Source organism: Lactuca sativa, chromosome 6 (genome assembly GCF_002870075.4).
Source record: "Lactuca sativa cultivar Salinas chromosome 6, Lsat_Salinas_v11, whole genome shotgun sequence".
NCBI classification, from domain to species: domain Eukaryota; kingdom Viridiplantae; phylum Streptophyta; class Magnoliopsida; order Asterales; family Asteraceae; genus Lactuca; species Lactuca sativa.
In genome coordinates this window covers 165,009,914-165,025,072 of record NC_056628.2, presented here as the reverse complement: position 1 = coordinate 165,025,072, position 15,159 = coordinate 165,009,914, and positions in this window count along the sequence as shown.

Below are 15,159 nucleotides of genomic sequence, written 5' to 3'. Positions count from 1 at the left end.
TCACACACGAAACCGCTCTCAATCGTTTTCACTTTATCTCTTCTTATCGAGAATCTCTCCCAAATCTCTCTAAGTATGTGAAATCTCTCCCAAATATCTCTTTGTATGTGAAATCTCTCCAAGTATGTCAAATCTCTCCTAAATCTCTCTAAGTATGTGAAATCTCTCCCAAATATCTCTTTGTATGAGAAATCTCTCCAAGAATGTCAAATCTCTCCCAAATCTCTCTAAGTATGTGAAATCTCTCCCAAATATCTCTCTGTATGTGAAATTTCTCCAAGTATGTCAAATCTCTCTAAGTATGTGAAATCTCTCCCAAATATCTCTCTGTATGTGAAATCTCTCCAAGTATGTCAAATCTTTCCCAAATCTCTCTAAGTATGTGAAATCTCTCCTAAATATCTCTTTGTATGTGAAATCTCTCCAAGAATGTCAAATCTCTCCCAAATCTCTCTCTGGATGAGAAATCTCTCCAAGAATGTCAAATCTCTCTCAAATCTCTCTCGAAATCTCTCCCAACTTTCTATAATCACTCGGGGCATCCCGACCCTCGAATTTGGCGAAAACAGCCCAAAAACGGAAGTCTACGCGAAAAACGGACTTAAGGAGCCGAAACCCCTCTTAGGAACCGAAAGTCCCCTTAGGAACCGAAAGTCCCCTTAGGAACCGAACCCTCCTGATGAAGAAGAACCGAACCGAACCTCACTCAAAGAACCGAACCGAACCTCACTCAAAGAACCGAACCGAACCTTACTCAAAGAACCGAACCGAACCTTCGGACTGACCCCTCGCCCTTCGCTTCTCGTTCGCACCTTTCGCTTCCGGCTCAGCACCAGCAAGGATCGAACCTCGGCCTAGGGACCGAACCTCGGCCTAGGACCGAGAGGTCTCGCTGGGAACGCTTTTTCTCCCGGTTTTCGACTAAATTATCATTTTAGGCCCGTTTTTAATTGTTTTAACATGGGATTTTCACCCAAAACTTTATTTTAACATATAAGGACCCTTAACTATTAATTAATCATATTTTTAAGGATAAAACCTTATCCAAAAGAGAGTGGGTGAAGTATAAAGGTAGAGTGTTGACTTTACTTATTTCTATGACACAAACAACCACTCCCATACCCACTCCATGTCACTATTCACCACCAGCCCATCCCTAGTCACTTCATAGGTCCTTTCTCACTATTTTCAACTATTCCCACGTTCTTAGGGTTGGAACATCCATCCTCTCTCCTCACACTTTAATCATTCTCTCATTTTTACCAAGAATCACACTCCAAACTCTCTCATATTTTTCTCTCTAATTCGAGAATTTCAAGGCATACTCCAAGACTCTTCTCCTACAATTAGTAAGTATCATCATCTTTCTTATGATTATTACACATCCTCCTACTCAAAATCAAAGATTGCTTACACAAACATCATCACATTCTTGTTAGATCTTCGAATCTTCAAGTGATTCTTCAAGTGTTCTTGGGTTGAACACTTCTCTTCTTCAACACTTACCTACTGAAATCACTCAAGGTGAGTTCATACCCCTATATTTTCATGTTTTCTCAAGTTTTTAGGGGGGGAATACAAGTTAAAACACCAAGAACATAACTAAACTTTTCTAACAGCCTTCATCAGAAAAATTCAACTCCATTCACGGACTGTTTTGGACAACTTAAAAATTTTTGTTTGAAAAACTGTTTTAGGTGTAAGTAGTTCCAGTTCTTAGCTTTAAAATGACTACTTGCACATCTCCATACGATTTTTCTACAATTTATGGTGATTTATACAAAACTGCCTATCATTTCAAACACCAATCCGGACCAGTCTGTGATTATGGACTTTTTCACCCAAGTTGGAGGTCATTAAAAATCATGATAAAAATTATGAGTAAACTAGACACATTTTGGGAACTCTCAGAATTTACGGATTTAGTTTTCAACTTCGTATGATTTTTCTATGACTTTTCAAAAACAGTGTAGAAAGGTTGAAAATTTGTTAACAACTTATAACTTTCATAACACTTTGTATTATGTTGAGTAAAGTGTATAACGATAAGTTCTAAATATTGAATGTGTTTCCTTGTTAGTTTATCATCATAAACTAAAATATAGTCATTCATGATAAGATTATTCATTCATTTAGAACACGTATATTGAACTATAATGAGCATAGTTTATGGATTCATAGCATTAAAGCATTCATAAAAGAATTCTTATACATTACAAACGTTTTGGGATAAACTATAATAGGTATAGTTTATGTATCATTTACTTCTCAAACTTATTTACCAAAGGTTTTCAGTTTAGTTCACGTAAATCTGTTAATGAATAAATTTGTGAGTCATTCCCTTCGGGTTACTTCCAAAGTAACAAAGTCAAAAAGTCCTGTAAATTGTTTCCAGAGTCTCTTGTAGGGAGAACGTGATAGTTGTGTATAGATCTATATTGGGTTTGACAAACCCACACCAGAGCTGCTTGCAACAGCTAGACCGGCAGGTCTGTGGTGACAAGTGTCATTTAACGGCGACGCCTGAAGAACGTCGTATTACGAGGCCGTCTATGTCAAGTATGGTTATGATAGCTCACATGTGGTATTAACAATCATAAGATTTACGGGTTCTAACTTTAAATTAGCGAGTTATGTCTATTTAGCTCACTGAAATTACTTTAAGTATGGAAAAATACTTGTACGCCTTCATATCAAAAAGGATTTTATGTCGATTTAAAATCACTTTTTACATCAACAATTACATACTTTATTGTATACTTTTGGTCTTGGTATTTAAGACTACACATCATTCATTACGGAATTTTTCTCACATCAGAAAGGGTTTTATGCCAATTTAAAACCACTTTTATATTTTTAAGTATGACAAATATTTGTTCATTTTCGGTCCTGGTATTTAGGACTACATAACTTTTGTAAGGAAAATATTGGATTTTCTTGGTAACATACATCTCTTTACAAAGATCGATTTTCAAACTCTTACTGTCAAAAGCTTATGAACTCACCAACCTTTGTGTTGACACTTTTCAAAACTACTTGTATTCTCAGGAATTCAGTGAAACAGGAAATCAACCACGTTTTGAGGATGGGACGATAAATCGTCGAACAGTTCACCTTGTATCATAATGTAATTGATTTGAATCATGTAAACATATACTTTGGTGTAACTTTTTCAATTATATTTATGATGGTTGTATTTACTTTGAGCACTATTATACTCGTTGTTGTGATACTCTACATGAAGTCCTCCACCTCCGGACGTTTTCGCCATCCTTGGTTTGGGGGTGTGACATTGCACCCTATATAAGCCCCTTAAGTTCTTTTGGTTGGCCTCTTTATCAGCCTCTATTTCCCTAAACTCTAATTTCGAAGCCTAATAGCCTCTTTGAGTGTTCTTGAGCCTTGGTCTTGATTTTGAGGGTTTATACTCCTTGAAGTGAAAGAATAAAAAGTTGGTGGATTCATTCATTTGAGAGAAGCTTAGAGATCCAGATTTAGCTCCATCTTTTGGTGACTTTTGAGGTATAAAGTCCCAATCTTTATCATTGCATTCTTAGATCTCTTTATGTCATGGTTTTTACGCTTTTGGTCCCTTTTGGGTTAGTTTGATGAGTGAAGTTGTCTGTGGGGCTTACTCTTTTAGATCTGAGCATATTATAAGTTTCTCAAGCATAAAGGTGCAAAATTTTGTGGTGTTTAAGGTATGATGCATGCATTAAGACATTTATTAAGTCCTTTTTGAGCTTAAAAGCTTCATTAATCCATGTATGCACATAAATTTGGCAACTTTATGTGATTAACCACCTTAAGGAATTCAGATCTAAGCGTTTGAGTAAGGATTTAATAGATTAAGAGCTTTAGAGGAAAGTTGGCCAAAGTTGGTGAGTATGCAGGGCATAGAAGCATGTATGATACTCATACAAGCCCTTTTAGCAGTACGTTGAGCGTACAAGCTGAGTATGCCCCGCGTACTCAACAGATTGAGTTTTGTTGTTCTGGGCTTCGATTTTGGGCTAGAGTGGGCTTGGTTGTCTTGGTCTATGTTGGTCCATCTTAATTCATGGTTGGGCTACTGAGATTTTGTTGGACTCTCTTGGGAGAAGGTCCATGAAAAGGTTTAGGCCCAATTTAGAAAATTAGGCCATATTTGGGCCATGAGTGTTTATTTGGAATTCGGGCCTTTAGATTATTGGTTTGGGACTAGGCTTTAGTTCATGTTGGGTAAAGGGTAAAAAGGTCTTTTAACCTAGTTTGGACACCTAGTGTGGATCAAATCTAATTATTGATGGATGATTATTTTGATTATTGATAATGCAGGGATTATTGGCGGGTCAGCAGCCAGAGACTTATCCGTGAGGTTCAGCAGTGCGAGGTGAGTTTCCTCACCGGGTTTAGCAGGTCTAAGGCACCAATGTCGGCTCATGGTTTATTATCATAGGATGCTAGACGTTTACGTGACTCTTGCATGTGTATGTATCAGTATGTATGCCGAGCGGGGCTCGATGTTGGGCCAGACCCGATGACCATAATGTATGTTATTGTCTTTGTGATTATCTGATGTGTTAGTAGGCTTAATTATGTGTTTGTATGTTGGATAATGACCGTTATATTCATTGGGTAGGTCCCGTTACATTAATTGGGCGGGACCTGTTGATTCACAGATTTGTATGCCGGATGAGGCTCAATGCTGGATTGGGTACGAAGCCTAGTGGGTCCCGATGACGGGCGGGGCCAATATATGTTCATATGTATGGTATGTGGTATATTGGGGAACTCAGTAAGCTTTGTGCTTACAGTTTTCAGTTTTGATTTCATGTATTTCCGATTCAAAAGGGAAGGTCCGGTTTGATCACAACGCATCAACCCATGTTTCCGCAACATGTTGAGTTTGGGGTTGTACTCTGATAACTCTTTTTCCTTGAATGCTGTCGTAAAAGATAATTGGTGATTCAATTGTACTAAAAATGAATTTTTTACCTCTTTATTTTTGGGATGTTATAAGTTAGTATCAGAGTCTTGGTTTGAGGGATTCATACATACTCTCAAGTGTGTCTGAACTCAAACTGAGGATTTGGCAAAGGTTTTCAAAAATGAAAAATGATTTAAAAAGGAAAATAAGTTTTCTACTACAAGAAAGAATGTGTTGCATGCAATCGACCGAGCTCAAGTAAGTTTTTCCCAAAATACCATACATGTTATCTGATATGATTTGATTTATGAATCTGTGAATCATATGATAGTTAGGGCTAAGGGTCTGCTCGGTGTTTGCATGATAGAATGCTAGGAGAGATGCCTTGTATGCCTATTGTATGAGCTTGTAGACTTGCATGCTAGTTCTGATTAGTCGGTGATACATTGGCCTGATATGTGATGCCTTGTAGCTTAGGAAGCTTGGGATGCTAGATTTGGGTATAATTTGTATGCTTAAGGCAATCAATAGTGAGAGTGGAAATTCCTAGCACGAATTGTAGAATGTGGGATCGGATGTCCTTGATTATCCTATGGGTTGGAGTGTTACTAAAAGAATGTTGCTTGCTTTGTGCTTTGTTGGACTCTTATATAATGGGAGTTGGCTACTAAGTGAATACGTTAAGTCACATGTGACAAAGGTTGAATAATATTAGAGTGATGGATTTGACCCTATTGTGCAACTCTCGTTTGAGTCCAACCATTGTATGGATGATTATGTTACTCGAAGGTTTATCTAAGCTTTGTTACATGTGATTGTATTCTTGAGGTAGGTAACTGGCCTTATGGGGAGTTCTTCAGTAGCTGATGGCAGGGTGCGGTCGGGAACCAGGAAAGCCTAGGAAATGCTTTAGTGGGTTTTGCTGTGATGTTTAGAGAGTGCATGGAGTATTAATTTGAGAAGGTGACTTGGAGGATTCAGGATGATTCCTGAGGAAAGTATGGAAAGGTGTGGAAGGTAGAATTGGGTTTGTACTACTGGAATCACAGGATCCATAACCAAATCGGGGAGAGTCTTGGAGAATCTAGGAAGCCTGGGGGATGAGGATTCTTGAGTTTGATTTGATATTTTGCATTTTGTTTTTCATTATGGTATTGAGCACTCAAGGAGGGGGTTCTGGTTCTAGTTCCGAGTCAGGCACAGGTACTGGGTCGATCGATGAGCGGAAGCGGGAGTTCATCTCGTAAAAGATTATCTGCGGTATTTTGGAGCAGACTCGTGTGATCTTTGGTTCAGTGAAGGAATGGATTTGGAGCACTTGGATGGTTATCTCAGGGCCTTTCGAGCCGAGATTGTAGCGGGGCAGTTGGGGGCTCATCTGGAACCTAAGGCTTCTGGATCCATAGAACCCTTCAGGAAGGAGGATCCTGTTATTAGCGCATGTCATTTGGGATCGGAGATGGGTTATGCACCATGTTTTCTGCAGAGTCAATCACATGATTGGATGGTCGCGGAGGTTTCGCGATCACTACGCAAGGAGTTACCCGACATCATTGGGCTTATCACTGATAGATTGGTCATAGAGTTCAGGGGTCAGACCATGTATGTTCAGGCGGATGATGGGATGGTCAAGGTAACCCGAGAGCAGGAGATTATTTGGAGCACCTGAGGAAGAGGGAGCGAGAGCATTTGCAAGCAATTGAGGGTCCTGCGAAGAGACCCAAGACTTCAGATCAGTGATTGAGGGGTCAGCATAGCCAGGGTCAGTACAGTACGCGCGGGAAGAAGCATTATGGGCTTTGTCATTCTAGGGGCATGGGCCGCTTCAAGTGTGGAAGGGTTAGACATGTCAGTCAGGATTGTCCTTAGGGGGCAAGCCTGTTATGTTTTCGCTACAATCAAGTGGGTCACAAGAAGGCTGACTGTTCGATGTTAAGGGTTGGAGCAGTGAGTGCACCTGCTCCGGTTTCTTTGAGGATCTTTGATAGTTGTGAGGGTGGGGCAAAAGCCCCAGATGGGAGGAACCGAGTATTATAGTGTCATTCAGGGGAGACCAGGGTTCCATCAGGTACTATTGCGGCTATGTTATCTTTTGTTTATTCTTGGTTATTATCAAACTTTATCTTTCTTTGGAATTTTGCTTTGGTTTGGGTCAACTTTATCTCTAGTTCGGTTCTCTGCTATTGTCTGGGTTATATCATCAAGAGTTCATTCGTGTTAGCATTTGTTCTGTAATAACCAGTAGTTTTCTGTAGAAGAACATTTGGGTTCAATCACTACCATTGTTATGGAAGGAGCGGTAGCAAGGAGATGGTGGTGATAGTCACACGATTTGTTTGGTCATTGGAAGTGCCAAGGGAATTTTATTATCACAAGGATTGTAGAAGGTTAGAATCCAAAAACTCTTTTGAGGAATGGGAGTTTGGGTGAAGATTCGCCAGTTCAGAGCAAGGGTGGTGGTCTTAAGTCACCAGCATAAAGGACTTAAGGAATTGGTGCGGTATTGTGGTAGGTGATTGGTATTATCAAACTTGTTAAGATTTTGGGAGAGCTTCGGCAAATCCAAGTGGGGGAGAATCGATCAGAATTTCCTGGAGTTCGATTAGGTGTGGAACTAGGGCAAGTTCCACCTCCTAATCAGGATGAGAGATGACACAAGTGGCCATCTGGATTGAAGTTGTGTAATTTGGGAGTTCATGAAACTTCTAACAGTTGGTTAGTGTCTTTTTTGTTATGCATAGCAGGCTTGTGGATAAATCCAGGTTAAGGGTTGTGTTAGAGCCTCGCTGCTTGTTCTTCTCTGATGAAGGCTTTGGGGTTTGAATCATGACCCGAACACCTGTTTGGAATTCATTCGGATGCGGTTTCGACACAGGAAGGTTGGGTTTGAGATGGTGTAGGTGTGGTGAAACCATGGGTGGTAACCATGGTTGGTTAGAAGTCTTGTAAGACTGAGATGGGATGAGTAACATTCACTAGTTGAGGTAGCCTATCGTTGAGGTAGTCGTAAGTATAAAGTTGGATCATTTCGTTCCTTGGGCATGACTGACAGGATTTCTGAGGAGCATTTTCCTATTTTAGGTTGAGGACCTTTGGGGGTTCGAGGTGGATTCGTATAGCTCTAGATGGGTGGGAATAGTGGGCGAGGCCGCTTTGTGGTATAGTTGGGTGGGACCCATGGGCTAGGCCTGTGTGATTATTACAATACAAGTGGGACCTGGTAGAGACCGTTAGGTCGAGGTATTAGATCTTGGTTTGCAGAATTGAGTGTGTGGTCAGTGAGTGGCATTGAGGAATGCTTAGGCTAGGATATCCTTATCATTTGGACTCTTGGGAACCTAGTCGTTTGACCAGGTGTGGGACTGGTAGTCTCAATGATGGTTTGAGAATCTTTATATCCCGGTTTAGTGAGGGATTGCCGTGAATCAAAATGTTTCGAGTGAAATGCAAGTGTAGATCCTTGGATCTCGGGTTATGTGTATGTACCCAGTTGGTTCTTGGTGGGAACTCATATTGGGAATTGTAGGTGTTTATGTGCTAGGTCTTCACTGTATGCCAAGGGTATCAGTTGAAGGGTTCAGGGTTAAAGGATGGTTTCAGTTTTGATGGAAGATCAGGCTCTTGTGATTGTGTTTTGGATTGGTTCTATCTGTGTGGGGGTCATGCAAGTATGAGGTTTCAGAATTTCAAGAGCTGTCTTTTGGTTTGTCAGTTAAAGGGAGCAGTGTCTTGATCAAAACTAGAAGGTTTTTCTCCCAGCTTGTCTCGCCTTTTTCATTATATTCATGGAATTGTTATCATTAGGATGAGCATCCTCTTAAAGGAATATCTATCCATTTGATCAAGTGAAAGGATGTCGGTAGCAACGTATGGTCTGTGATTCTATTTTCTAGTGGGACCTCAGATCATCAGAAGTTGAGTAGTCAGTGGGGAGACAAGCGGAATGCAATTACCAATGGTTCAGCTTGGTCGGTCTGTCAGGGAGTCAGACTAATTCGAGACTTCAGATTTCAGGTTGAGTAGATTTGGCTTTTCTGCATAGGATCGTTTTAGGTTGGGAAAGGGTTCATTCATATTCAGGTTCAGAGAGCCCTTTTAGGGTTGGATTCGGTTGCTTTAGGGAAGGCTATTGTATGCTCGGAGTTGTGGCTGTGTTGCCCCGGATGTCTGGCATGCCGCGAATGCTAAAGAATGATTTCGAGGAAGAAAGCTAATTTAAGTGGGGGAGAGTTGTAACACTTGAATTTGAGAATTTTCCTCTTTGACCCCCTTTGTAATTGATTTTACATCTAGGTCCTTGGAGTAGTACGCGAGGCATACCACGTCATACACTTAGCGTACTAAGGAGGAATGGATCGCACATTCGGACCTTGTACACGGGGTGTACACCTATGTATGCGGGGTGTACGAGGGGTCTCACAACCAGGAAATTAGGGTTATATTTTCTATCCTTGTACAAGAAAATTTCTTTGTGTAACCTGGTAACCCTACCTTTGACATAAAATCAAACTCCAATATTAATATAAGTTATACATCCAAGAATCATAATTCAAGTCGAAACATCCTCGTGTAGCCCAAGAACTTAAACCAATAAGCTAAGTCCACTCAACTTTGGGCTTTAGCCCAAGCTTCTCGGCCCAAGTCCCTATTTAGGCCAAGACTCTTCTATTGGGCCTTAATAGGCAAATTACCCCTCAACATGATCCTTATGGGCCGAGAACTTGCATTTAACATTGTTTTAGGCCGTAAGACTCTTATTAGGCATTATTGTGTAACAACGTAAATTTTCAAAACAATTTTTCATTTTTAAAACATTCATTCACTCATAAAATTGTGTCAAAACACATTGTATCAATTTTTATCATCACAGAACATCTCCCCAGAATCTCAAACATAAACTCCAATGTGTATGTGTACGAATCATGCCGACGCCTTCTCGCGCTCATCACTAGTACTTGAAACACATATCACAACAACTGTAAGCATAAATGTTTAGTGAGTTCCCCAAAATACCGCATACAACATATACACCACTCGAGGCTATAATACGACCTTCCGGTCGATGTGTCTCAGCGGGACCCTCCAGTCTCGTAGCTCATTGGACCCTCTGGTCCGGTCATAGCTCGTTGGGCCCTCCGGCCCGATCTGTATCGTTGGACCCTTCGGTCCGGTCTATAACATCATACAACATACATATAACACATAACACATAATCTCATACATAACACATAGGACCCTCTGGTCCAAACAATATACCACTCTAGGTAACGCATAGTGAGAAGACTCACCTCGGTGTCTCAGTAAGTATCTGACTTGGTAGAGATGTGATCTAGCCTCCGCCTAATCACATAAAGTAAATACTCTCATAAATACAACTGTACTCAATCCTAAAAGTAAACAAGGACAACGGTCAAACTTTGACCTGACTCGTCGAGTGCACTAGGGCGAATCGACGAGTCTACACGTGTCCACTGACTCTCTTAGTCCCCCTCTTGGCACGTCGAGTTCTTCCCCTGACTGGACGAGTTCCACCTGGCATGAATCGCGGGGCCACCCCGACTGAACTAGCCGAGTCTCAAGAACAACTCGGCGAGTTCCACTTGAACTCAGTCCCCCCCCCCCCCCCCCCCGACTCTCCCTGACTCACCGAGTTATTCCCCAACTCGGCAAGTCCACTCACTGAGTGATTAACGGGCAACCTTCATACTACTCGCCGAGTCTGTTCTTCGGACTCGGTGAGTTCATGCCATGCACAAACTCTATACAACTCCTGAGGTCAGATCTGTTCCATACAATCATAGATCTGGCCTCCCCAAGCCTGATAATCACGTAAAGTTCGGACCTTGGCACTCATATAACATCTAAATGGTCCAAAATGGCGATTTAGCGCCAAAAATGACATCCCAAGCTCATAGCTCCCAAAATGACTCATAAAGCTCCAAGGGTTAAGGCCTTTGGACCTCTTTGGGTCCAGATCCAGAACACAAACTCGAGAAGGGACCAAATGCTCTACTTAATCAACCTCTAAAAGGGTTAGAAAACCCTAACACAAAGGATCAACACTAAAATTGAAGAAGTTCCGAGAATAATACCTCAATACAATCTCTATGAGCTCAAAAACCACGAAAATCGCACCCCCTTCAGCCTCCTCTTGCCTTGGTCACTTCCTTCTTGCAAAAAACTGACAAAAGGATTAAGAATGGCCTCTCTTTCCTCACAAGCGCTCTAGTTCTCTTATGGTTTCTCTCTGGGGGTTGGTGGCCGCAAATGACGGCCCTAAGGGCCTTTAAATAGGTCTCAAACCCTGGAAATTAGGGTTTCATTAAACAGCATGGACTCGCCGAGTCTAGCTGTGAACTCGCATACGACTTCGCGACCATAGTCGGCGAGTTTAGACATCAACTCACCAAGTCTCCTCACAACACCCCAAAAATAAAAGGACAAATATAATACCTAGGGATCCGGATGTTACAATTCTCCCCCACTAGAATTAGACTTCGCCCTTGAAGTCTCATTTTGCAAACAACTCTGGATGCTGCTCCCGCATCTCCCGCACCGGTTCCCAAGTCAACTCTGACCCTTTCCGATGCTGCCACTAGACCTGCACCAGAGGCACCTCCTTGTTCCTCAAAACCTTGATCTTCCGATCCCTGATTGCCACCAGTCTCTCAGCATAATTCAGTCTCGTATCCACCTGAATATCTTCTAATGGCACCCCTGCCGCCTCGTCGGTTATACACTTTCGCAGCTGCGACACATGGAATGTGTCATGAATCTGACCCAACTCTGCTGGCAACTCCAAATGTTAGGCTACCCTGCCTACCCTCGCGATCACCGTGAAAGGACCAATATATCGGGGCCCCAACTTGCCCCTCTTCCTGAATCGGATCACTCCTTTCCAAGGAGAGACCTTCAGGAGCACGAAGTCGCCGACCTGAAACTCGAGCTCGGACCGGCGTCTGTCCGCATAACTCTTCTGACGACTTTGAGTGGTCAACAACCTTTGTCTGACCTGCTGGATCTGATCTGTCGTCTGAAGCACAATCTCGGTGCTGCCCATCACCCGCTGCCCTACTTCTCCCCAGCAAATAGGGGTTCGACACCTATTCCCATACAACAGCTCAGAGGGCGACATGCCAATGCTCGAATGATGGCAATTGTTATAAGAAAACTCCGCCAAGGGCAAATACGCGTCCCAACTCCCGCCGAAATCCAACACACATGCCCGGAGCATGTCCTCGAGCGTCTGAATCGTCCGCTCACTCTGCTCGTCAGTCTGTGGGTGGTATGCGGTACTAAAATGCAGTTTCATACCCAATTCCTCATGAAACTTCGTCCAGAATCTGGAAGTGAAACGTACATCTCGATCTGAGACAATTGTGATCGGCACTCCATGCCGCGATACCACCTCTCTCACGTACATCTCTGCCAACTTCTCCGCGGAAGAGCTCTCACTGATGGCCAGGAAGTGAGCACTCTTCGTCAACCTGTCCACAACCACCGAAATTACATCAACACCCCTCACGGTCCTTGGCAATTTGGTAATGAAATCCATGGTAATCTGTTCCCATTTCCACTCGGGAATCTCTAACGGCTGCAGCTTACCATGTGGATGCTAGTGCTCCGCCTTCACCATGCGAGAGGTCAAGCACCTCTCTACAAACCATGCGACATCCCTCTTCATAAAGGGCCACCAATAATCCTTCTTCAAGTCCAAATACATCTTAGTGGCCTCGGGATGGATCGTGAATTTCGATCGATGAGCCTCCTCCATCAAAATGGTACGCGTGCCACCCATGGACGGTACCCAAATCCGACCCTGAAATGTCATAAGCCCCTGGCTATCGGTAACTAATTCCAATACCAGCCCGATAACTCGCTCTCTCTTTTGGCTTTCTGGCTTCACAGCCTCAGCCTGGGCCCCACGAATAGCATCCAACACCGGGTTCATGACTGTCAAACTCAAACAAACATCTTGTATTGGGGCGCCCTCTGTCCTACAGCTCAATGCATCGGCTACCACATTAGCCTTGCCCAGGTGGTACAGGATCTCACAATCATAATCCTTGATCACGTCTAACCACCTCCTTTGGAGCATATTCAGGTTGGGTTGATCCATCAAATACTTCAAGCTCTTGTGATCCATGCATATCGTACACCGAACTCCATACAGATAATGTCGCCAGATCTTGAGAGCGAACACTACCGCTCCCAGCTCCAAATCATGAGTGGGATATCTCGACTCATGAGGCTTAAGCTGCCTCGATGCATATGCAATCACAATATACCACAAAATCTTTCATCCCTTCTGGAAGGGCTAACACTAGGGCTTCGCATAATTTCTGGCGAAGTGTCTCGAACGAGGTCTGCTGCTCTGGACCCCAAGAAAACGCAACACCCTTCCGGGTCAACTTGGTGAGTGGCACGACGATCTTAGAGAAATCCTTAATAAATCTCCCATAATAGCCAGCCAAACCCAGAAAACTCCTTATCTCGGTGGGTAATCTCGGAACCTCCCATCTCATGACCGCCTCAATCTTGGCTGGATCGACCAATATCCCGATCTCAGTACTCCGGAGAAACTAAACCTCTCGTAGCCAGAACTCACATTTGGAAAACTTGTCATATAGCCTCTCCGATCTCAGAACTCCAAGGATCTCCCTCAAATGCTCCTCATGCTGCACTCTGGATCTCGAATACACCAATATGTCGTCGATGAACACGACCACTGAGCGATCCAACATCGGTCGGCACACCCTGTTCATGAGATCCATAAACACCGTCGGTGTGTTGGTGAGTCCGAAACGCATCACCACGAACTCGTAATGCCCATAACGAGTCCGAAATGTTGTCTTCTGGACGTCCTCCTCCCGCACCCTCACCTGATGATACCCAGACCTCAAATCGATCTTGGAGAACCAAGATGCTCCTTGCAACTGATCGAACAAATCATCGATCCTCGGAAATGGGTAACGTTTCTTGACCGTTAGCTTATTCAACACACGATAATCAATGCACATCCGGAGCGAAGCATCCTTCTTCTTGACAAAAAGGATAGGCTCCCCCCATGGCGAACTGCTCAGCCTGATAAACCCCTTCCCCAGCAGCTCCTGAAGCTGCGAGGATAACTCCTGCATCTTCAGAGGCGCAAGGCGATAAGGCGCCTTGGCGATAGGCACAGCTTCCGGAACCAATTCAATACCGAACTCTACCTGCCTCTCCTGAGGCACACATGGCAACTCCTCTGGAAACACATCCAGAAACTCACGCACTAACGGAACCTCATCAACCGACTTCGGTCTCTCTAAAACAACCCTCGCATCCATCACATATGCCACAAATCCCCTACAGCCCTGCTGTAGACTCTGTCTCGCTCTGGCGGCCGAACAAAATGCTGACCCTGCACGTGTACCCTCGCCGTACACTGTAAGAAATCCCCCACTAGGGTCTCGAATCGTCAACAATTGACACTTGTAGTCTATCACAGCTCCATATCGGCTCAACCAATCCATACCCACTATAACACACACGTCCCCCATCACGATCGGAACAGGATCTATCAGGAACTTCACACCGAAGATCTCAAGGACACATCCTCGAATCACATCCGAAGCATACACTGCTCGCTCATCAGCTATGGAAACTCGCAGAGGATGATCCAACGCCTCTCAATGGATACTAATATGCTGACTAAATGCTACGGAAACAAGCGACCGACTCGCACCCGAGTCAAGTAATACCAACGCAGGCATAAAACTCACAAGAAAAATACCAGCCACAACATTGGGCGCCGTGCGGACCTCCTCCGCGGTCAACTGAAATGCTCTCCCACGAGCCTTCGGGGCCTCGGCCTTCACCGGCCGAACCTCGGTAGCCCTAGCAGCAGGCGCAGATCCCTGCGCTGATCCCTGAAGAAGCTAGGGGCCCTCGGCCTTCCGATGGCCGGTCTGGTTGCATTGAAAGCAAACCGAAATTCTGTTGGGGAAATCCCTCACGATATGCCGCTCCTTCCCACACTTGTAGCATACCCCAGCCCTGCACGGCCCCTCGTGACTCTTACCGCACTTCCCACAAGTGCGGCCCTTTGCTTGGCTACTGTCTGAGACTGATCCGGCCGCCGATCCACCCTCTGTGACTCAGCCTCCTCCCTGGCTTGAGTCTCCAACTCAATCTCCCTCTTCCGGGCATTTGCCTGAAGCTCAGCAAATGTCCGGTAAGTCGAGTTCGCCACGAACTCCCGAATATCTCTC